The 21,469-nt window shown below is 42.5% G+C and overlaps 1 pseudogene; it reads right to left on the reverse strand.

Annotated features, from left to right (window-relative positions):
* The window catches only part of LOC109210610, a 6,555-nt pseudogene extending 498 nt beyond the window's left edge, over window positions 1-6,057 (reverse strand).
* Between the last annotated feature and the right edge of the window lie 15,412 nt (window positions 6,058-21,469).

Genomic DNA, 21,469 nt, shown 5'->3' on the forward strand with positions numbered 1-21,469 from the left:
CTTTCATTTTTGAGCAGTACACTACCTGTGAAACATAAAAGTCACCATTAGAGCCAATTTTTACATTATTTACACACTTACAACAATAAGTATCCTTAATTTAGAGCCCGAACGTAGGCCAAACCATACAATTTATCCTATTATCAACACCCACACTTAATTCTTTGCTAGTCCTCGAGCAATCCACTACATCCTACAAGGTTTCTTTCCTAAGCTTTTCCCTTACGACTCACACCATGAACATTTTACAAAAGTTGCACCTAGTAGTGAGCAAACTTTACCTCAAGAATCAAATCTTTCGTACCATGCCACATTCGCACTTACTCAAACCACTCTATACAAGAGTCAAGACTTACCTTTCCTTTGTGAATCACATGCCCTCACATCACACAAGAGAGTAGTCCACATACAATGATATTCAGGACAATTAGGAACTAAGATAGATAAAATTTCGCTCGCTCTAAAAAAGAACTTGCCTTTGGGCTGCCGTGAAGAGATTTCACCCTGCTTGCGCTTTTTGGTCGCCGGAGAGGTGGTGGAGGACTTTCCAATGCCTTTGCCTTTGCTAGTGCTATCACGAGCCATCGTATCCTGCAACACAAGTAAACATGAATGTGAGAATGATTCAAGAAATATGCCTAAGGTTGTCGTGCAAGTCATGAAATGACCCCACACTTAAAACCGAAGGCACAATGTACACTATATCTAAAATTTTCATCCACTATATACAAGTGTTGCACTTTAAAGCTATGGGTACTCAAGACTTCCCCATTCTACACAATAATGATTCATTATGGCAAAGTGAATTCACAATAAGGTAAGCAAAAGGCATATGGTATGCACCTTTCACAACTACTAGACTATACTAAATTAGGCTAACTTACAAGATTCTACAATATACAACATGTAGGATCAATGGTCTAAGCACATGTTCTTCATCAAAGCCACATCCCCTAACATGTAAAGTATCCCTATACACCCCACACTTAGCCCAAATGCATACACAATTGCATCCGGTTACTCAGACTTCACCGGTGCACCAAAAATCCTCGTTCAAGCATTTAAACGAACACAATGTGGGCATGAAGTGTGTTCTTATAATTCAACAATGGTGAAACATGGTGGCCCTCCCAATTTTCAACGAAGTAGAGGGAATTCTAGTTTACTACTCCGTACACACATTAAACACACAATTTTTAACCAAAACAAATCACCCACCATAAATATTGCATAAGAACTACATGGGGAAAACTATGGGAATTAGGGCTCTTGGAATGGGATTATGTTTATCTACTAGTTAAAACACAACAAGAATTAGAAGAAGAGAAGAAGAACATACCTGGAGGAAGGGTGCAAGAGAGAAAGAAAAATTCAGGGGATTTTTCATGAGGTGTTGGAGAGGAAGCGGGCAGAAGCAGTGGCATGGTCTGTGGTTTTCGCTTATTCAGATTTTAAAAGTTTTGGGTTGTTTGTGTTTGGGTGGGTTTGGGGAGGGATATGGGTATTAGTATTAGTGTAAATGGGTATTTGGGTTGGGTTAAATGGGTATGGGTTAAGAATAAAATAAATAACAAAAATAAAAAAAAAATCAGAAAAACTTACCTGGACCTCCCAGCTTGGCGCCTGGCGCCCTGGCGCTGGGGTTTTGGAGCATTCTGTTTTTGGCGCCCCAAGCAGCGCTGGGTGCTGGCCTGGGCGCTATTCACGTTAAATTTTTTTTTTTGGTGAATTAATATCCCGATCCCCCGAGCCTTATATATACCCAATTTACACATCCTACACCATTATATCTAAAATTTCTATACCTATAAAGAAAATGCAATACTCTACCTATTTTAAAAGAAAAATTAAGAAGTTAAGCTAGGAAAGCAAAAAAAAAATTGGGTTGCCTCCCAACAAGCGCCTGATTTAATGTCGCGGCACGACGCAGAACGCTTACTCATCAGCGAGTACAACCTTGGTCTTCTCACGATTAATCATTCCTCCCCAATAATGCTTGACTCTATGACCATTCACCAAGAATTTCCTCTCACCATTTAAAGCTCGTAGCTCGATTGCACCATAAGGAGTGACTCTCACCACCTCAAAAGGACCTGACCATCTCGAATTTAGCTTCCCAGGGAACAGCCGTAGTCTAGAATTGAATAATAAGACCTGTTGGCCTGGCTCAAAGTGACGCAGCTTGATATGCTTGTCATTCCATCTTTTTATCTTTTCTTTATATAGCTTAGCATTTTCATAAGAGTGCGGCCTGAACTCGTCTAACTTATTCAACTGCATAAGTCTTTTCTCACCTGCGGCCTCAAGGTCCATGTTCAGCTTCTTAATGGCCCAGTATGCCTTGTGTTCAAGCTCAACGGGCAAGTGACATGCCTTCCCATAAACTAGCTTGTAAGGGTACGCTCCAATTGGCGTTTTATATGTAGTCCTATATGCCCATAGGGCATCATCCAACTTTGCAGCCCAATCCTTCCTATTCACACTCACCGTCTTCTCCAATATTTGCTTGATTTCTCTGTTTGACACCTCAGCTTGACCACTTGTTTGAGGATGATATGTTGTAGCAACTCTATGGCGAACTCCATATTTAGCTAGAAGGTTATTCAACAATCTATTGCAAAAATGAGTCCCTTCATCACTAATTAAGGCACGTGGAGTCCCAAATCTCAAGAATATGTTCTTTTTCATAAAAGCAGCTACCACCATGGCATCATTCATTGGCAAAGCAATTGCCTCCACCCATTTTGACACGTAGTCAACTGCTAGCAAAATGTATTTGTTTCCTCTGGACGGTGGAAATGGCCCCATAAAATCTATCCCCCAGACATCAAAAAGCTCAACTTCTAGAATGTTGTTTAAAGGCATCTCATGCCTCCTTGTGATTGTTCCCGTTCGCTGACATTGGTCACACTGCTTAACGAATGCATGGGCATCCTTGAATAAAGTCGGCCAAAAGAGACCGGATTGTAGCACCTTTGCAGCTGTTCTATCTCCTCCATGATGGCCCCCATAAGGTGATGCGTGACAATCATACAACACTAATTCCACCTCTTTTTCAGGAATGCATCTCCTCATCAACTGATCAGCACATTGCTTGTACAAATAGGGCTCATCCCAGTAGTAAAAGTTCACATCATGTAAAAACCTCTTTCTAGCTTCAGATTGGATTTCGGGAGGAAGTACCCCACTCACAAGATAATTCACATAGTCTGCGTACCATGGGGGAGGGTCTTGGGTTATAGCAAAAAGTTGCTCATCAGGAAATACTTCTTTAATTTGGCCACCCTCCTCCACGTGATCGTGATTTTCCAACCTCTATAGATGGTCAGCTACTTGGTTCTCTGTCCCCTTTCGATCTCGTATTTCTACATCAAATTCCTGCAGCAATAAAACCCAGCGCATCAATCTAGCCTTAGATTCTTTTTTTGTAAACAAATACCTGATTGTTGCATGATCGGTATGGACTATGACTTTTGTTCCCACCAAGTATGCCCGAAATTTCTCAAAGGCGCACACTACAGCTAACAACTCCTTCTCAGTGGTGGTGTAATTCAGCTGTGCATCATCAAGAGTCTTACTCGCATAGTAGATGGAATAAAACACCTTGTCCTTCCTCTGGCCTAGCACTGCCCCAATAGCAAGGTCACTCGCATCACACATAAGTTCAAATGGTAAGGACTAATCAGGTGCCACAATAATGGGAGCAGTCACCAACTTCTTTTTAAGTTCTTCAAATGCCTTGAGGCAAGCATCATTAAAGTTGAAAGTTACATCTTTTTCAAGCAGCCTGCACAAAGGAGTAGCAATTTTCGAAAAATCTTTAATAAAGCGCCGATAGAAACTCGCGTGTCCCAAGAAACTTTGGACACCCTTCACTGAAATAGGTGGAGGTAATTTTTCAACCGCTTCCACCTTCGCTTTATCAACTTCAATGCCGCTCCTAGACACTCTGTGACCCAACACGATGCCTTCTTGTACCATAAAATGGCACTTTTCCCAATTCAGTACCAGATTTTTTTTTTCGCAACGGGCTAGCACCTTGCTTAAATTCCTCAAGCAATCATCATAAGAAGACCCAAAAACTGAAAAATCATCCATAAACACTTCCGCGAATTTTTCCACCATGTCGGTGAAAATAGCTATCATACACCTCTGGGAAGTGGCTGGTGCATTACAAAGACCAAACGGCATTCGCTTGAAGGCAAAAGTGCCATAAGGACAAGTAAACGTAGTCTTCTCCTGATCCTCTGGGCATATGACAATCTGATTGTATCCCGAATAACCATCAAGGAAGCAGTAATATTCATGCCCGGCTAACCTGTCTAGCATTTGGTCGATGAATGGAAGTGGGAAGTGGTCCTTGCGAGTTGCCTTGTTGAGCCTTCTATAATCAATGCAGACTCTCCATCCCGTAACAGTGCGAGTGGGGATTAGCTCATTCTTCTCGTTTTCAACTACAGTCATTCCTCCCTTTTTGGGCACACATTGAACTGGGCTTACCCAGTTGCTGTCAGAAATAGGAAAAATAATACCTGCATCGAGCAACTTGATTAGTTCCTTTTTCACCACCTCTTTCATAATGGGATTTAATCTCCTTTGTTGCTCCACACTGGGGCGGTGTCCGTCCTCTAAAAAGATTTTATGCATGCAAAACGATGGACTAATACCCTTGATGTCAGCTATAGTCCACCCAATGGCCTTTTTGTGCTCACAGAGTATTCTGAGCAGTTTTTCTTCTTGAGTGCTGGTCAAGCTGGATGAAATAATCACGGGCAATGTCTCAGAGTTCCCCAAATAAGCATAGCGCAGATGCGCTGGAAGTGGCTTAAGTTCTAGCTTCGAAGCTTCTTCAATAGATGACCTGGGAAGGGTCAGAGTGACAGGCCTGTCCAACTCTTCAAATTTTTTAAACCCATGGACATAACTGCAGGACATATCCAGTACTTGCTCAATTTTCCCCATTATTTCATCTTCACTATTTTCTACATCCCCAATCAATACTCGTTCAACAAGATCTACAGGGCTCATATAAGGCACTAACGAGGTGGCATCACTCTCCACTACAGAGATAATGGATAACTCTTCATAGTGGGCTGGTAACTTGAGTGCTCTATAAACATTGAAGACCTCCACTCGATCACCCATTCTCATTGTCATCCTTCCTTCGCAGACATCGATAATAGCTCGGTCCGTGGCTAAGAATGGACGCCCCAAAATAAATGGGACTTCCTGATCAGGCTCGTAATCCAAGATAATGAAATCAGCAGGAAATATGAAGGAACCCGCTTGAACTAGCACATCTCCAATCACTCCCTCAGGATGAGCAAGGGAGCGATCAGCTAACTGTAAGATAACTGTTGTTGGGCGTGGCTCGCCCAACCCCAACTGTCTGAACACAGATAGCGTAATCATATTGATGCTTGCTCCAAGATCACATAAAGCTCGCCCAACAGCATGTTCACCAATCGAGATTTGGATAATGAAACTACCTGGATCCTTCAATTTCTGAGGTAACTTGCCCTGAATTCTGGAACTGCACTCCTCAGTGAGTGCCACAGTCTCGAACTCGGTTAGCCTCCTTTTATTTGCCACAATGTCCTTGATATACTTTGCATATTTGGGTACTTCTTGTAAGATGTCAACCAATGGAATATTAATTTGCACCTGCTTCAAGATATCAAGAAACTTTTTATATGCGGCATTGTCTATTAATTTCTGCAATCTTTGAGGGGATGGAGGTGGTGGCGTTGCAACCAATTGTGGGGGTTGCTCAGCCACCGCCTCTCCAGCTGGTTTCTCTGGCTCCTTAGCTTTCTCTGATGTTGATTCTATAGTGGTTGGCCTCTCATTAAAAGTCACATGTTTCCTCTTTTTAGACTGAACTTCCTCTAGTTGTCTCCCATTCCTCAACGACACGACATTAAGGGCTGCCCTAGGATTTGCTTCAGTGTCACTTGGAAGAGCTCCAGCTGGTCTAGTGTTTTGAGCACTGGCAAGCTGTCCCATTTGACGCTCCAAATTTCTCACTGTTGTGGCGAGGGCTTGCTGTTCAGCCATCATTTTTTTCAACATGTCTTCAAGGTGACTTGTAGGACTCGCTTGTTGTTCAACCTGAGGTGGTCTATATTGCTGTTGAGGTGCTTGAGGCTTGTATTGATTCTGAGTGCCCTGGTTTCCACCCCAAGAGAAGTTTGGGTGGTTCCTCCAGTTGGGATTGTAAGTGTTCCCATATTGGTTTGTTTGGCCCCTATTTGAATTACCTACAAAGCAGACAGACTCTGGGTCTGCGGGGCATATGTCGCTCGTGTGCCCCTCTCCACATATTTCACAAAAAGCTTGAACCTGTTGCACCGGTTGTACTTGTTGCTTGTTGATACTCAAGTTCATCTGGTTGACTTGATTGGTCAGTGTAGAAATCTACGATGATAATGCTGAGACGACATCTAACTCAAGAACCCCTGCAGACTTTTGCACTGTGTGTCTGCCCATCTCTCCTTGCCAATCCGGATTGCTCTTGGAGAATTTGTTCAATAATGCATATATCTCGTCAAAGCTTTTCTCCAACACTTGACCCCCAGCTGCAGCATCTACCACGATCTTTGTTTCAGAATGTAGCCCTTCTATGAAAGTGTGAGCTAACACTTCATTCGTCTGATTCTGATGAGGACAGTCTCTGAGTAGCCCCTTGAACCTTTCCCAAGCTGAGTATAAAGATTCTCCAGCTTTCTGTTTGAAGGCAACTATCTCACTTCTGATCTTTGCAGTTTTGCCGGAAGGGAAAAACCTTGCCAGAAATTTTCTCGCCAAATTGTTCCATGATGTAATGGAATTAGTAGGTTCTGCCTTTAGCCATCGCTTAGCTTCGCCCAACAGAGAGAATGGGAAAAGTGTAAGACTCACATAATCTGGACTGACCCCGTTAGTGATATAAGTATCACTAATGTCCAAGAAGTTCAGAATATGCTGCTGTGGATCCTCGTGTGGAAGACCCATAAATTGCCCGTTCACATGAAGTAGCTGGATCATGCTCTGTTTCAGCTCAAAGTGCCCAGTGATTCTGGGCTTCACGATACTATAGGTGACATTAGCAATGTTGCGCATCGCCACCTCCTGAACCGCCATGGGTTGCTCCTCTGCCATGTCCACAGGAAATTGAACAAGTGCCTGAATATTATTCGTGTCCCTTGGTTCCCTCAACCTCCTATGAAATGTTCTCTCAGGTTCAGGATCAAAGCCTTCAAGTCGGTCCTGGCTTCTGACCCTACGCATTCAATCAAAGCTCTTGAGATCTGAGCAACAATCAAGTAATGTTAGACTAGACGAAATAAACAATTAAAGCAAAAACTAGCAAGTAGCTAATATTCAAGTCCCCGGCAACGGCGCCAAAAACTTGTTGCTCCCAAACGCACACGCAAGTATACATGGTCGACAAGTAATATAATGATAAGTTGAGTGTCAAACCCACAGAGACTTGTGTAAACTACTCACTAAATCGCTAAAATTGTTATTCAGTCCAACTAAAATCAAAGTCCAATAATATGATTATATTATACTACGATTCTAAATAATAACTAAATTATCAAGTAACGAGTTGATTGTTGTGTATTCAGTAGAGACAAATATTCCAGGGTTTTGATCGATTCACCATTCGTATTGTGTTCTAATTAACTCTCCCTTTCATATAATTCACTCATGGTTGCTAATTAATCGATAAATGCTCTCATAGCCTTCTCCCGAAGTACTACTCACCTATTCTCAATAGATTAACGCCTATATTCCTATGAAATCAATCTATTAAGAACGCATTAAGGTCACGATATTTAATTAAGCACGGTGACTAGGTATATTCCTATCCTAACCACAAATCCGCTCCCCCTAAGGGTTAAGATCATGCTGTCTTCAATTCTTCTCTAATCTAAACACGGCTTTCCCAAGCATAGCATAGATAGTAAATAGAACCTAACTGCTGGCCAGACAATTAAGCAATTAAACACAGAATTGAAGAAACAACCATATATTGGTGAATTATAATAAAGGTCAAGTTAACGTCAAACAATAATATTCATGGCTAAATCACAACCCCAGAACAATGGGTGTTTAGCCACTCATGATGTAATCAAACAATTTCATAAGTTTTGATTAATTGAAAATACTGGAAAAGATGAAGAATGCCGAGATGTTCTTGCTCCTCAATGTTTCTTGCGTGTACTTTTGCTCCAAAGTGCGTCTCTCCCCCCAAAATTAGGCTTAGTCTTCCTTTTATACGTGTTGGATAGGTCTAGGGTCGAATAAACCGTGTCCCGGGCGAAATAGGACACAATTCGCGTCACCGGCGCCCAGCCCGGCGCCAGGCGCCCTCCATAGCGCCCCCAAATTTGTGCATACTGTTTTCAGCGCCACAAGTGGCGCGTGGCGCCAGGCGCTGCTTGTGGCGCCCAACTGGCTTCCTTTTCCGATTTTGTTCGTTTTAGCTTTAAATCTTGCACGTTTTGCCCCCAATTGCTCCCGAATCATTCCTACATGTAAAATTACTTCAAATTAATATAATTCATAGCATTTAACATCCCAAATTCACGAAACAAGAGTAAGATATGAGGCGATATACATAAAAATATATATACTTTAAGCTAAACATCAGTAGTATTTTAAATAGTTTGAGATAGTCCTTAATTATGTGGATAATTGATTAATGGTGGAGATAATTATGGTATTAAGTGGATAAGGGTCTTGTTGAGATTGCCACATGGAATAAGGTTAACCAAAGTGGCAAAATTATGCAAAATGAGTCATTAGGTAAAGCTTTATCTTGTTTACACATATATTGATTGGCATCTTTATTGGAGAAGTATAAGACCTTGCAAAATTCAGCAAAACAACATTTTTCTATACCATTAAAAAGATTAGATGGAAAAGTGACTTTCTTCAACAATTCATTAAGAGATGCATGAAAACGTTACTGTCCAGCAAGGAAGCCATACAAAGTTTGATCAAATTCACCAAAATGTGATATTCTACATCTACCAAGTAGCGATTCAACAAGGAATTTATGCGAAGTTATACGGATTTTTCCCTACTTCGATCCATCGTTACGTGTTTTCGCAGAAGAGAATCGGTTCAGGTATGTTAAGTCTATCCCTTTTTTTCTTTTTGCATGATCCGTACGAAATAAACAAAACGAGCACAATTTTCATAACTAACTCTGTCCATGGAAATCCTAGTGGTGTCTATATTCTTGATTACCCATGTGAATTATTATTATATCTTCTGTTCATGGGTCTTATAAAAATACGTATTTGATAAAGTTTACCCGAAAGGCATATTGATTTCTATGGCAATCCGAGAAAATCTTATTAACGTATTTATTATGCATCTCACGCATTTATACATGTACATTGACCCATGGTCAGATAGCGTTATATACGTGTATATATGTATATTATATGTATATGGGATATGGAAAAAGGTTATGGCGTTATATACGTACCACCACCTGATCAGCTGGTATACGTTGATGATTTGCCCACAGTGGCCGAGATGATATAATGGGATGCCCTCGAGGCTTGATGACGTTATGAATACATGTGCCTATGCACAACATTACATTCATACGCATAAGCATGACACTATAAGTATTTTATAATTTACACAGTTATCCAGACTTATAGGTTGAGTCATTTACTTAATATTTCTTCCATGTCTGTTATGTACTTATTTATGTGCCTTACATACTCAGTACATTATTCGTAGTGACGTCCCTTTTTCCTGGGGATGCTGCATTTCATGCCCGTAGGTCCCGGTAGACAGGTCGAGAGCCCTCCAAGTAGGCTATCAGCTCAGCGGAAGATGTTGGTGCGCTCCATTTGCTTCGGAGTCACTTGGTTGGTTAGTATGATTTAGACATGTATTTGTTTGGTATGGCGGGACTCTGTCCCGACCTTTATGAAAATTATGTATTCTTAGAGGCTTGTAGACAAATGTCATGTACGTAAAAGATTGTATGACCTTATCGGCATATGTTAAGTACACGAGTGATTATTTTGGTCTTATAGGCCCGTATGTCTTATGTATAAGTTGGTATCACATGTTGTGTTCTACATATCTCACGGCAGCCTTCTGGCTCAGTTATCTATGATAGTATGACATGAAAAGATACGTTAAGTTGGTACTCGGTTGTGTAAGGTACCGGGTGCCCGTCGCGACCCATCGGTTTGAGTCGTGACACTTATAGTGCACCGCCAGCTCCTATCAGAGAACCTCCTCTTAGAGTTATTATCGCGGTCAGCCGGCCCGTTAGGGTCAGTCTCAGTTTCCTCAGCCGCAGTATCAGGATGGATGTTTCGAGTGTGGTGAGTGTGGGCATATCCGGAGGACCTGTCTGAGATTAGTGTGTGTTCAGTCACAGCAGCAGGGTTCTCGTGCCATGATCCCTGCACCGCCCGCTCAGTCAGCTAGAGGTAGGGGTCAGGGAGCCTGAGGAAGGAGTCAGCCCGCTAGAAGTGGAGGTCAGACCGTTAGAGGTGGAGGCCAGGCCACTAAAGGTAGAGGCCAACCAGCAAGAGGTCGTTCCAGGGATATGGTTCAGAGTGGTGGGGCACAGCCCCGATGTTATGCTTTCCCAGGCAGGCTTAGGCTGAGTCATCCAATGTTGTTATCATAGGTACTGTTTCAGTTTGTAGTAGAGATGCTTCAGTTCTATTTGATCCAGGGTCTACATACTCCTATGTGTCATCTTATTTTGCTACATATTTGGTTGTACCTCGTGATTCTTTGAGTGTTCCCGTGTATGTGTCCATACCGGTGGGGGATTCTATTGTTGTAGATCGTGTCTATCATTCGTGTGTGGTTATTATTGGGGGCTTTGAGACTAGCGTAGATCTCCTACTTCTCTATATGGTTGATTTTGATGTCATTTTGGGGATGGATTGGATGTCACCTTATCATGCTAGATAGGACTGTCATGCCAAGATCGTGACCTTAGCATTGTTGGGGTTGCCTCGATTAGAGTGGAGAGAGACTCATGGTCATTCTACTAGCAGGGTTATTTCTTATATGAAGGCTCGGTATGGTAGAGAAGGGGTGTTTGGCTTATTTGGCCTATGTTCGTTATTCTAGTGCGGAGATTCCTTCTATGGATTCTGTGCCAGTTGTTCGGAGTTCCCAGAGGGATTTCCTGCAGACCTGCCGGGGATGCCACCCGATAGGGATATTGACTTTTGCATTGATTTTGCTCCGGGCACTCAGCCCATTTCTATACCGCCATACCGTATGGCCCTGCTGGAGTTGAACGAATTGAAGGAGAAGTTGCAGGATTTGCTTGATAAGGGATTTATTAGACCTAGTGTCTCGCCAAGGAGTGCGCCGGTGTTGTTTGTAAAGAAGAAGGATGGGTCGATGAGGATGTGCATAGACTATCAGCAATTGAACAAAGTCACCATCAAGAACAAATATCCATTGCCGAGGATTGATGACTTATTTGATCGGCTTCAGGGTGCTAAGGTGTTTTCAAAGATCGATTTGAGGTATGGCTACCATCAGTTGAGGATTAGGGCATCTGTCCCTAAAATGGCTTTTCAAACCTGGTACGCGTACTATGAGTTTCTAGTGATGTCATTTGGGTTGACAAATGCCCCAACAGCATTTATGGATTTGATGAACTGGGTGTTCAAGCCCTATCTAGATTCCTTCATGATTGTTTTTATTGATGATATCTTGATCTACTCCTGCAGTCGAGAGGAGCATGAGCAGCATCTTCGGATCGTCCTTCAGACTCTGAGTGACAGCCAGTTATATGCTAAGTTTTCGAAATGTGAGTTTTGGTTGAGTTCAGTTGCTTTCTTGGGTCACGTTGTATCAGCAAAAGGTTTTCAGGTGGACCCTAAGAAGATTGAGGCAGTCAAGGACTTGCCTAGACCTATATCAGCTATAGAGATTCGGAGTTTCTTGGGTTTGGTGGGTTATTACCGTCGGTTTGTGGAGGGGATTTCATCTATAGCAGCCCCGACGACCAGGTTAACCTAGAAGGGTGCCCCGTTCAGATGGTCAAACGAGTGTGAGGCGAGCTTTTAGAAGCTCAAGACAACTTTGACTACTGCGCTGGTGTTGGTGTTGCCCACTGGTTCAGGGCCCTACATAGTATATTGTGATGCATCTCATATTGGACTTGGTGCGGTGTTGATGCAGGGTGGCAAGGTTATTACATATGCTTCACGGCAGTTGAAAATTAACGAGAAGAATAATCCAGTTCATGACTTGGATCTAGCAGCCATTATTCACGCGCTGAAGATTTGTAGGCACTATCTATATGGCATGTCGTGTTATTAAAATATGATATCACCATCTTGTATCATCCTCGGAAGGCCAATGTGGTGGCCGATGCTTTGAGTAGGAAGTTGGCTAGTATGGGTAGCCTTGCATAAATTCCAGTTGGTGAGAAACCGCTTGCTTTAGATGTTCAGGCTTTGGCCAATCAGTTCGTGAGGTTGGATGTTTCTAAGCCCAGCCGTGATCTAGCTTGTAAGGTCGCTCGGTTTTCCTTGTTTGAGCGGAGCGGCAGTATGATGACCCTCATTTGCTTGTCCTTAGGGACACAGTGCGGCACGGTGATGCCAAGCAGGTTACGGTTGGAGATTATGGAGTTTTAAGGATGTAGGGTCGTGTTTGTGTGGCTAATATGGATGGGCTTAGTGAGTTAATTCTAGAGGAGGCCCACAGTTCCCGGTATTCTATTCATCCTGGCGCCGCTAAGATGTATCAGGACTTGCGGAAGCATTCTTGGTGGAGGAGGATGAAGAAGGATATTGTTGCATATGTAGCTCGATGTTTGAATTGTCAGCAAGTAAAGTATGAGCATCAGAGACCTGGTGGTTTGCTCCAGAAGATAGAGATTCCTGAGTGGAAGTGGGAGCGTATCACTATGGACTTCGTTGTTGGACTCCTACGGACTCAAAGGAAGTTCGATGCAGTTTGGGTTATTGTGGATAGACTGACCAAGTCAGCCATTTCATTCCGGTGGCAGTTTCCTATTCTTTGGAGCGATTGGCAGAGATTTATATCCGTTAGATCGTTCATCTTCATGGTGAGCCGGTGTCTATCATTTCGGATCGAGGTACGCAGTTTACCTTGTATATCTGGAGGGGAGTACAGCGTGAGTTGGGTACGCGGGTCGAGTTGAGCACTACAGTTCACCCTCAGATGGACGGACAGTCCGAGCGTACTATTTAGATCTTGGAGGATATGCTCCGCGCCTATGTTATTGACTTTGGAGGTTCTTGGGATCAGTTCTTGCCGTTAGCGAAGTTTGCCTAGAACAACAGTTACCAGTCGAGCATCCAGATGACTCCCTATGAGGCACTATATGGTAGACGGTGTCGATCGTCGGTTGGGTGGTTTGAGCCGGGGGAGGCTCGGTTGTTGGGTACAAACTCAGTGCAAGATGCCTTGGATAAGGATAAGATCATTCGGGATAGACTTCGTACATCTCAGTCCAAGCAAAAGAGTTATGTCGACCGTAAGGTTCATGATGTGGCATTCATGGTCGGAGAGAGTGTTGCTTCGGGTGTCACCCATGAAGGGTGTGATGCGGTTTGGGAAGAAGGGCAAGTTAAGCCCTAGGTTCATCGGGCCTTTTGAGATTCTTGATCGAGTGGGAGAGGTGGCCTACAGACTCGCATTGCCACCAGGTTTATTAGCGGTACATCTAGTGTTTCATGTGTCCATACTTTAGAAGTATCACGGCGTCCATCCCACGTGTTAGATTTTAGCACTGTCTAGTTGGACAATGATCTGACTTACGAGGAGGAACCGGTAGCTATTCTAGACCGGCAGGTTCGTCAGTTGAGATCAAAGAGTTATCCTTCGGTTCGTGTGCAGTGGAGAGGTCAGCTTGTTGAGGAAGCTACCTGGGAGTCTGAGTCTGATATGCGGAGCAGATATCCCCATCTTTTCACCGGCTCAGGTACTTTCTATGTCCGTTCGAGGACGAACGGTTGTTTTAGAGGTGGAGAATGTGATGACCCAAAGGGTCATCTTATGTTTTAGAACTCGATTTCGTGTTCTGAGGTCTTTAAAACCTTATTTTATTCCTCCTCGATTTGCGTGTGCAGTCCGGGCATGTATCCGGAAAGTTTCTATGTGAAAAATTGATGAAATAATAACTTTTGGCCTAAAAAGTTGATTTTTGTTGACTTCGGCCAACGTTTTGGGTAAAAGGACCCGAACCCGTGTTTTGACGGTCCCGGTGGATCCGTAGTAAAATATGGGACCAAGGCGTATGCCCGGAATCGGATTCGGAGGTCCCAAGCCCGAGTAATGAATTTTTTGTAAACATTGTAAGACTGAAAATCTAATGATTTAAAGAAATTTATTAATGCTTGATCTCGTTGGTATCGGGCCCTTATTTTGGTCCGGAGCTCGGTATATATTTAATATAATATTTCAGTCATGTCCGTGAAATTTGGTGAGAAACGGAACTGATTTGACGTGATTCGGATCTTTGGTTGAGAAAACAGAAGTTTGGAAACTTTCTTGAAAATTTCATGCAATTTGGTGCTAAATTCGTAGTTCTAGATGTTATATTGGCGATTTGATTACGCGAGCAAGTTCGTATTATGTTTTAAGACTTATGTGTATGTTTGGTTTGGAGCCCCGAGGACTCGGGTGAGTTTTGGATAGGCTACGGAGTGATTTGGAACTTAGAAAAATTGCTGATGTTCTTCAGCTGTGTAGCAGGCCTCAGACCTCGCAAATGAGAGGTCAAGGTTTGCATTTGCGATTACTGTGGAGGTCGCATTTGCGAGCTTCTCATCGCAAGTGCAAAGAGAAGTTGGGCCAGCCTATGTTCGCAAATGTGAACAACCTTCGCATTTTCGGAGTGGTCAGGGGAAGGGGGTGCTTCGCAATTGCGACAATTAGTTCACATTTGCGACAGTAGCTGAAATGCGATAGGTTCGCATTTGCGATGCTAGTCTCGCATTTGCGAGCTTCGCAATTGCGAAGCTCAGGTCACAAATGCGACATCTACAACTGTGCATAAAGGGACTTAGACGGGATTTATGATTCACTTCCTAAATTTTCAAAACATAAACCTGAAGGGGCGATTTTCCAAAGACCATTTCTTCCCCAAATCATATGTAAGTGATTCTTAGCTCCATTCTTTCAATCTTTTACTTCTTTTTAGAAGATTTCACCCTAGAATCTAGGGTTTTTCATGGTAGAATTGGGGATTTTTGGGTAGAACTTAGGAATTTTGAAATTTGAGGATTTAGACCTCAAATTGTGGTCGGATTCCAAAACCAATTGTATATCCGAGCTCGGAGGTGAATGGGTAATCGGGCTTTGGTCCGAATTTTAAATTTTGACCAAGCGGGCCCGGGGTCGAATTTTACTTTTTGGGGGAAATGTTGGGGAACTTATAATTATGCATTGGAATTGATTTCTTTAGCGATAATTGATGTTATTAAGTTAATTATGACTAGATACGAGTGGATTGGAGGTGTAAACTAGAGGAAAAGACGTAATGAGCTTTGAGTTGGCCGTTGGATTAAGGTAAATGTTGTGTCTAACCTTGACTTGAGGGATTAGGAATCCCCGACTTAATTGCTACGTGAAAATCTATGTGTGTGGCGTATAGGTGAGGTGACGAATACCTATGTGCCGCCATATTATCTGTTTAGTTTGTCCCTTTCCCCATTCCTAATATATTGTCTTCCTGTCTTAATTGCTACATGCTTATTGGTGCTTCCATGTTTAATTGCTTCTTGTTAGATGTTGTTTTCTTTATTGAAAGTAGTAATTGTTCCGTAGTCTTATTTTGTTGCATTATCGGTTTGAGTTGGTTTATCGGCGCTTCATGGTATATTTTGGTTGGTCTCGCTGTGTATTAGTAATTGAGTGAAGTTTCATAAGTGTATAGCCTTCTATTTGCTTTGGTTTGAGGCATCAATATTGTGGAGGTTTTGAGCTAAATTGCGAAATACTTGTTCTTGTTGTGTGATTGGTATTGTTATGGTGGGATCAGGTTGCGCGCCGCAACAGGAGTAATAAGGATGGATTGGTGGGATCGGGTTGCACGCCGCAACAGGAGTAATAAGGGTGATATATTGATGAGTAATAAGGGTGGATTGGTGGGATCGGGTTGCACGCCGCAACATGATTAATAAGGGTGAATGTTCATGTTGTTACTGATTATATGGTGGGATCGGGATGCGCGCTGCATCATTTTGTTGTTTATGTATTCTTCTTTTGCTGTGATTTATTTCTGTAGCATTGTAACTCTCTTAAGGATTGGTTATAGTTGAGTACTTGCAAGATAATTGAGTTCCGTATTTGTTTTTGCTGCAAGTTACTGTTCCATTTCGTTCCGTACTTCCTTTTTCTTTATTATATACTGTATGCAGGTTATATTGTTAATGCCCCGTCGTAGCCTCGTCACTACCTCATCGAGGTTAGGCTCGGCACTTACCAGTACATGGGGTCGGTTGTACTGATACTGCACTCTACACTTTCTGTGCAGATTTCGGAGCTGGTAGTGGCTTATCGAGAGGTCGGTTGCAGATACTTTATCTAGGAGACCCAAGGTAGTCCTGCTGGCGTTTGCATGCCCTGGAGTCCCCTCCTATGTTCCTACTTTCCTGTTTTCTTTTCTTTCGAGACAGATGTAATTTCTTCTGTACCATTATTTGTAGTAATTCGTAGTATGTTCGTGGGTTGTGACACCAGTTTTTGGGTGGTAACAGTTTCGGTATTGTTAATAGTATATTGATAACCGATTTAATATGTACTTCCGCATTTATTTCAGTTCGATTTAGCTTTGTTAATTTTAATTACAAAAATGTAAAGGAAAAAGGTGAATATAACTCTAACGTTGGCTTGCTAGTGGGTGCGATGTTAGGCGCCAACACGATCCCGATGGTGGAAAATCCGGGTTGTGACAAGTTAGTATCAGAGCACTAGGTTACATAGGTCTCACAACTCACGGACAAACTTAGTAGAGNTATATATATATATATATATATATATATATATATATATATATATATATATATATATAAAGATATATACCCCAACCGATCGTTTTGAGCCTTAGCGTGTCGTTCGGCGGTTTAAGGCCATGTGCAGCTTCACTTCAGGTACTATGACTCGTACGCATGGTCAGAACTGAAATTCGGGAAGTCCAGAGTCGATTTGGAAAGAGAATTCTCATTTCGGAAGCTTTAAGTTGGAAGAATCGACTAAGGTTGGATTTTTGAGTAAATGGCCTCGGAATCAGGATTTGAAGGTTCCAACAGGTTCGTATGATGACTTCTGACTTGGGCATATGTTCGGATCGAGTTTTGGATGACCCCGGAGCATTTTGGCGTCTATTGTGGAAGATGGCATTTTGGAAGAAATTCATAAATTTGGGTTGAAGTGCATTTTAATGTTATCGATGTCCGTTTGAGATTTCAAGTCTGGAAATAACTCCGTATGGTGATTCTGGAATTGGGAGCGCGTCCGGAAGTGGATTCGGAGGTCCATATGTCATTTTGGAGTCATTTGGCTAAAGTTAGAAATTTGAAGGTTTTTGAGAAGTTTGACCGGAAGTGGACCTTTTGATATCAGGGTTGGAATCCGATACCGGAAGTTGGGGTAGGTCTATAATGTCGAATACGACTTGTGTGCAAAATTTGAGGTCAATCGGACGTGATTCAATAGGTTCGGCATCGAATGTAGAAGTTGATGTTCTAAAGTTCTTAAAGATTGAATTTGGGGTATGATTCATGATTTCGGCGTTATTTAATGTGATTTGAGGCCTCGAGGAGGTCCGCGTTATGTTTTGGAACTGGTGGGTGTGATAGGACAGGGGCCTCAGGTGGGTTCCGGGTAGTTAACGGATCGAACTTGGAATTAGAGAAAGAGCTGAAACAGCTGGTATCTGGTGCAATCGCACCTGCGTGAAAAGGGCCGCAGGTGCGAGCCCGTAGGTGCGGCGTTATGGTCGCAGAAGCAGTCCTGAACCACCTGGGCAAAGTGATGCAGATGTGAAGCTGGGGGCGCTAATGCGCATCCACAGAAGCGGAGAGGACATCGCAAAAGAGGGGTTAGACCTTTGGTGTTGGACCGCAGGAGCGGGGTTTTGTCCGCAGAAGCGGACTTGGCTGGGCTTGATGGAAAGCCGCACCTGTGATGGGAATGTCCGTAGGTGCGGAGCCGCAGAAGCGGCTAGTGGACCGCAGATGCGAAAGTCGTTTGGGCAGAAGGGTCCTCTTAAAATCGGGATTTGGCCCATTTTCTCTCATTATCTCTTGGTTGGACGATTGTTTGGGAGCTCCAAGTGGGGATTTTCATCATTTAAGTGAAGGTAAGTTAATCCCACCTCATTATAAGTTGAATACATGGATTTTACAAGGATTTAAACATACAAGTTGGTAGAAATTGTGGGGTTTTTGGTCAAAAACCTAGAAATTTATATTCTTGGATTTTCACTACGAAATTGGACATGGAATTTGGAACAAGTTATATATTTGAGTTCGTGGTGTTATGGTTAAAGTTTATTTTTGAAACTTTTCGGAATCCGGGCACGTCGGCCTGAGGGTGATTTTTATCGACTTATCGATTGGGGTTAGAAATTGTTGTAAATAGGATTATAATGAGTATGTGAGTATATATTTATGGATTTGCTCATTTATTTACTAGTTGTGGAGCGTTGGGCATCGGTTTGAAGGGTTGGAAAGGCTTTGGAGCCGGCTAGAGAAATTTGGAGCGACATAAGTGTAACAACCCGACCGGTTGTTTTGCTTTCTAGAATCATATTCTCCTAAATAAGACTTCCCATACTTGCTTTTATTGATTTATGACTTGCGGGGATGGTTAGTTCGGGATTTGGAAGAGTCCGGGTTGAAATCGGAACACTTGGTTGCTTAAGTTGGCTTAAAAAGGCTAGGTTTGACTCCGGCCAACATTTGGAGTAAACGACCTCGGAATCGGGATTTGATGGTTCCAATAGGTTCGTATGATAATTTCGGACTTGGGTGTATGTTCGGATCGGGTTTCGGATGACCCGGGGGTGTTTCGACGCCTAATAGTGAAAGTTGGCATTTTGAGCAAATTCCATAAGTTTGGGTTAAAATGGATTTTTACATTCTAGGTGTCCGTTTGGGATTTCGAACCTGGGAATAGCTCCGTATGGTGATTCTGGACTTAGGAGCGCATCCGGAAGTGGATTCGGAGGTCCGTATGTCGTTTCGGAGTCATTTGGCGAAAGTTAGAACTTGAAGTTTTTGGAAAGTTTGACCGAGGGTGGACTTTTTGATATCAGGTTCGGATTTCAGTTCCGGAAGTTGGAGTGGGTCTGTAATGTCATTTAAGACTTGCACACAAAGTTTGGCGTCATTCCGAGTTGATTTGATAGGAATCGGACGCGCGAAAGTGTTTTAGAAGTTTTTGGAGTTCATGAGTAAATTCATGCGTTTTGGCGTCCAATTCGTGGTCTTTGATGTTATTTCGGTGTCCCGATCGCGCGAGAAAGTTTTCATGATGTTGTTAGACTTGTGTGAGTATTTGGTATGGACCCCCGAGGGCTCGGGTGAGTTTCGGACGTTCGGAAGGGGGTGAAAATCACACCAGGTTTCTAGTGTTCCTTGGCAACAGCTGCAGGTCTCGCAAATGCGAACCTCGCATTTGCGAGGAGGGCTTCGCAATTGAGAAGGAGCCCGACCCAGGCAATGTTCGCATTTGCGGCACTTATGCCGCATTTACGATCCCAGAAGAAGTCGCATTTGCGACTCTTTGGTCGCATTTGCGACCCCAGCAGCTGAAGCCCAGGCTTCGCATTTGCGACCCTCGCATTTGCGAACCTAGTGTCGCAAATGCGGCATCAAAGGGATGTATCCAGCTTTTTTAATGCGGGACTTAGGCCATTTACCATTTATTTCATTTCACTTAATCTCTTAGGCAATATTTAGAGCTTTTGGAAGAGGGTTTTCAACTAGCACTTTGAGGTAAGTAATTTCTACACAACATGAATTAAATACATAGATTATGGGTAGATTAACATGTAAAAATTAGTGAAAATCAAGGGTTTAGATGAAAACGTAGGTTTTTGATAAAAATGAGATTTGACCACGAAATGGGTTATGGAACTTAGAAAAAATTATATATTTATTTCCGAAGGCTATGGGTAACAACTTTCTTCAAAAATCTCCGGAATTCGGGCACGTGGGCCCGGGGGTGAATTTTAGGAATCTTGCAATTTGGGGTGGGTAATCACTTTAATAGTGGAGATATGAACTTTTGAGCATAAATTGATTAGTTTATGTAATGTTTGACTAGTTTCGAGTCGTTTGGCATCGAATTTGGAGGTTTGAGCGCATTCTTGAATTGGGAAGTAGGTTTTGAGACGAGGTAAGTCTCCTTTCTAACCTTGTAAGAGGGAATTAACCGCATAAGCGAATTAAATAAATGTGTGTACCTATTTGTGGGGGGCTACGTACGTACGAGGTGACGAGAGTCCGTACGTAGCTACTAATATGCTATTGTCCCGGTAGTTTAGGACCCATATCATGCTTTATTTGAAATATTTGCGCCCTTACTTGATAATTTAATTACTTGAGCCAAATCGGAAATTTCATAAAAGAAGTGTAAAAGGTTAAATTCACTTGCTTAAAGATTTAATGGGATACTTGACGGTAAATGTACAATTTGTATTTTCTTTGAAAATAATTGCTATTTGTGGATCGGGCCGAGTGCCTCGGTAGTAAATAGATGCATCCATGGTTTGCGCCGTTCGACCCTCTGGTAGTGCACTGTTTATATATTATGTTGGAACGGGCCGTACGATCTTGGCATAATTTGCGCATGATAATTCTTTGGAACTCTCCCTGATTGAAATTGCTTAAATGTCTTGAAATGTAAGTTGTTAAATGATATAACTAAATTTGAAATTTATATTTGTGAAAGAAGAACTTATCATTTCCGAGCTTTCAGTATTATTCATGAAATCCATGCCTAGCAAAATACTTTGAATATATTATTTTAGCCCATAGTAAGTGTCAAAGTCGACCCCTCGTCACTACTTCTTCGAGGTTAGACTAGATACTTACTGGGTAAATGTTGTATATGTACTCATACTACACTTCCTTACTTAATTGTACAGAATCTGAGGCAGGTGCATCTAGTTACCTGTCCGGCACGCGTAGTTGATCCCCACTTCGAGACTTCACAATGAGCTGCCATCCGAACCGTTCTACAGCAACTGGAGTCTTCCTTATTTTTTATTTTTCCGTCTATTTCCCTTTAGATAGTAGGCTAGAATTCTTTTATATATTCTATTAGATTGCTCATACACTTGTGACACCAGGTGTAACGACCCGGCCGGTCGTCTCGGGAATTATATCCATGTTTCCATTTCAGCTTCCTTATGTGTTCCTCAGCTGTATTTCATCGTATTGTGTTGGTTGGTTCGGGTCCGGAGTGGTTTTGGTGTGGAATGAGA

This window comes from Nicotiana attenuata, unplaced genomic scaffold (assembly GCF_001879085.1).
Source record: "Nicotiana attenuata strain UT unplaced genomic scaffold, NIATTr2, whole genome shotgun sequence".
Taxonomy (NCBI): Eukaryota; Viridiplantae; Streptophyta; class Magnoliopsida; order Solanales; family Solanaceae; genus Nicotiana; species Nicotiana attenuata.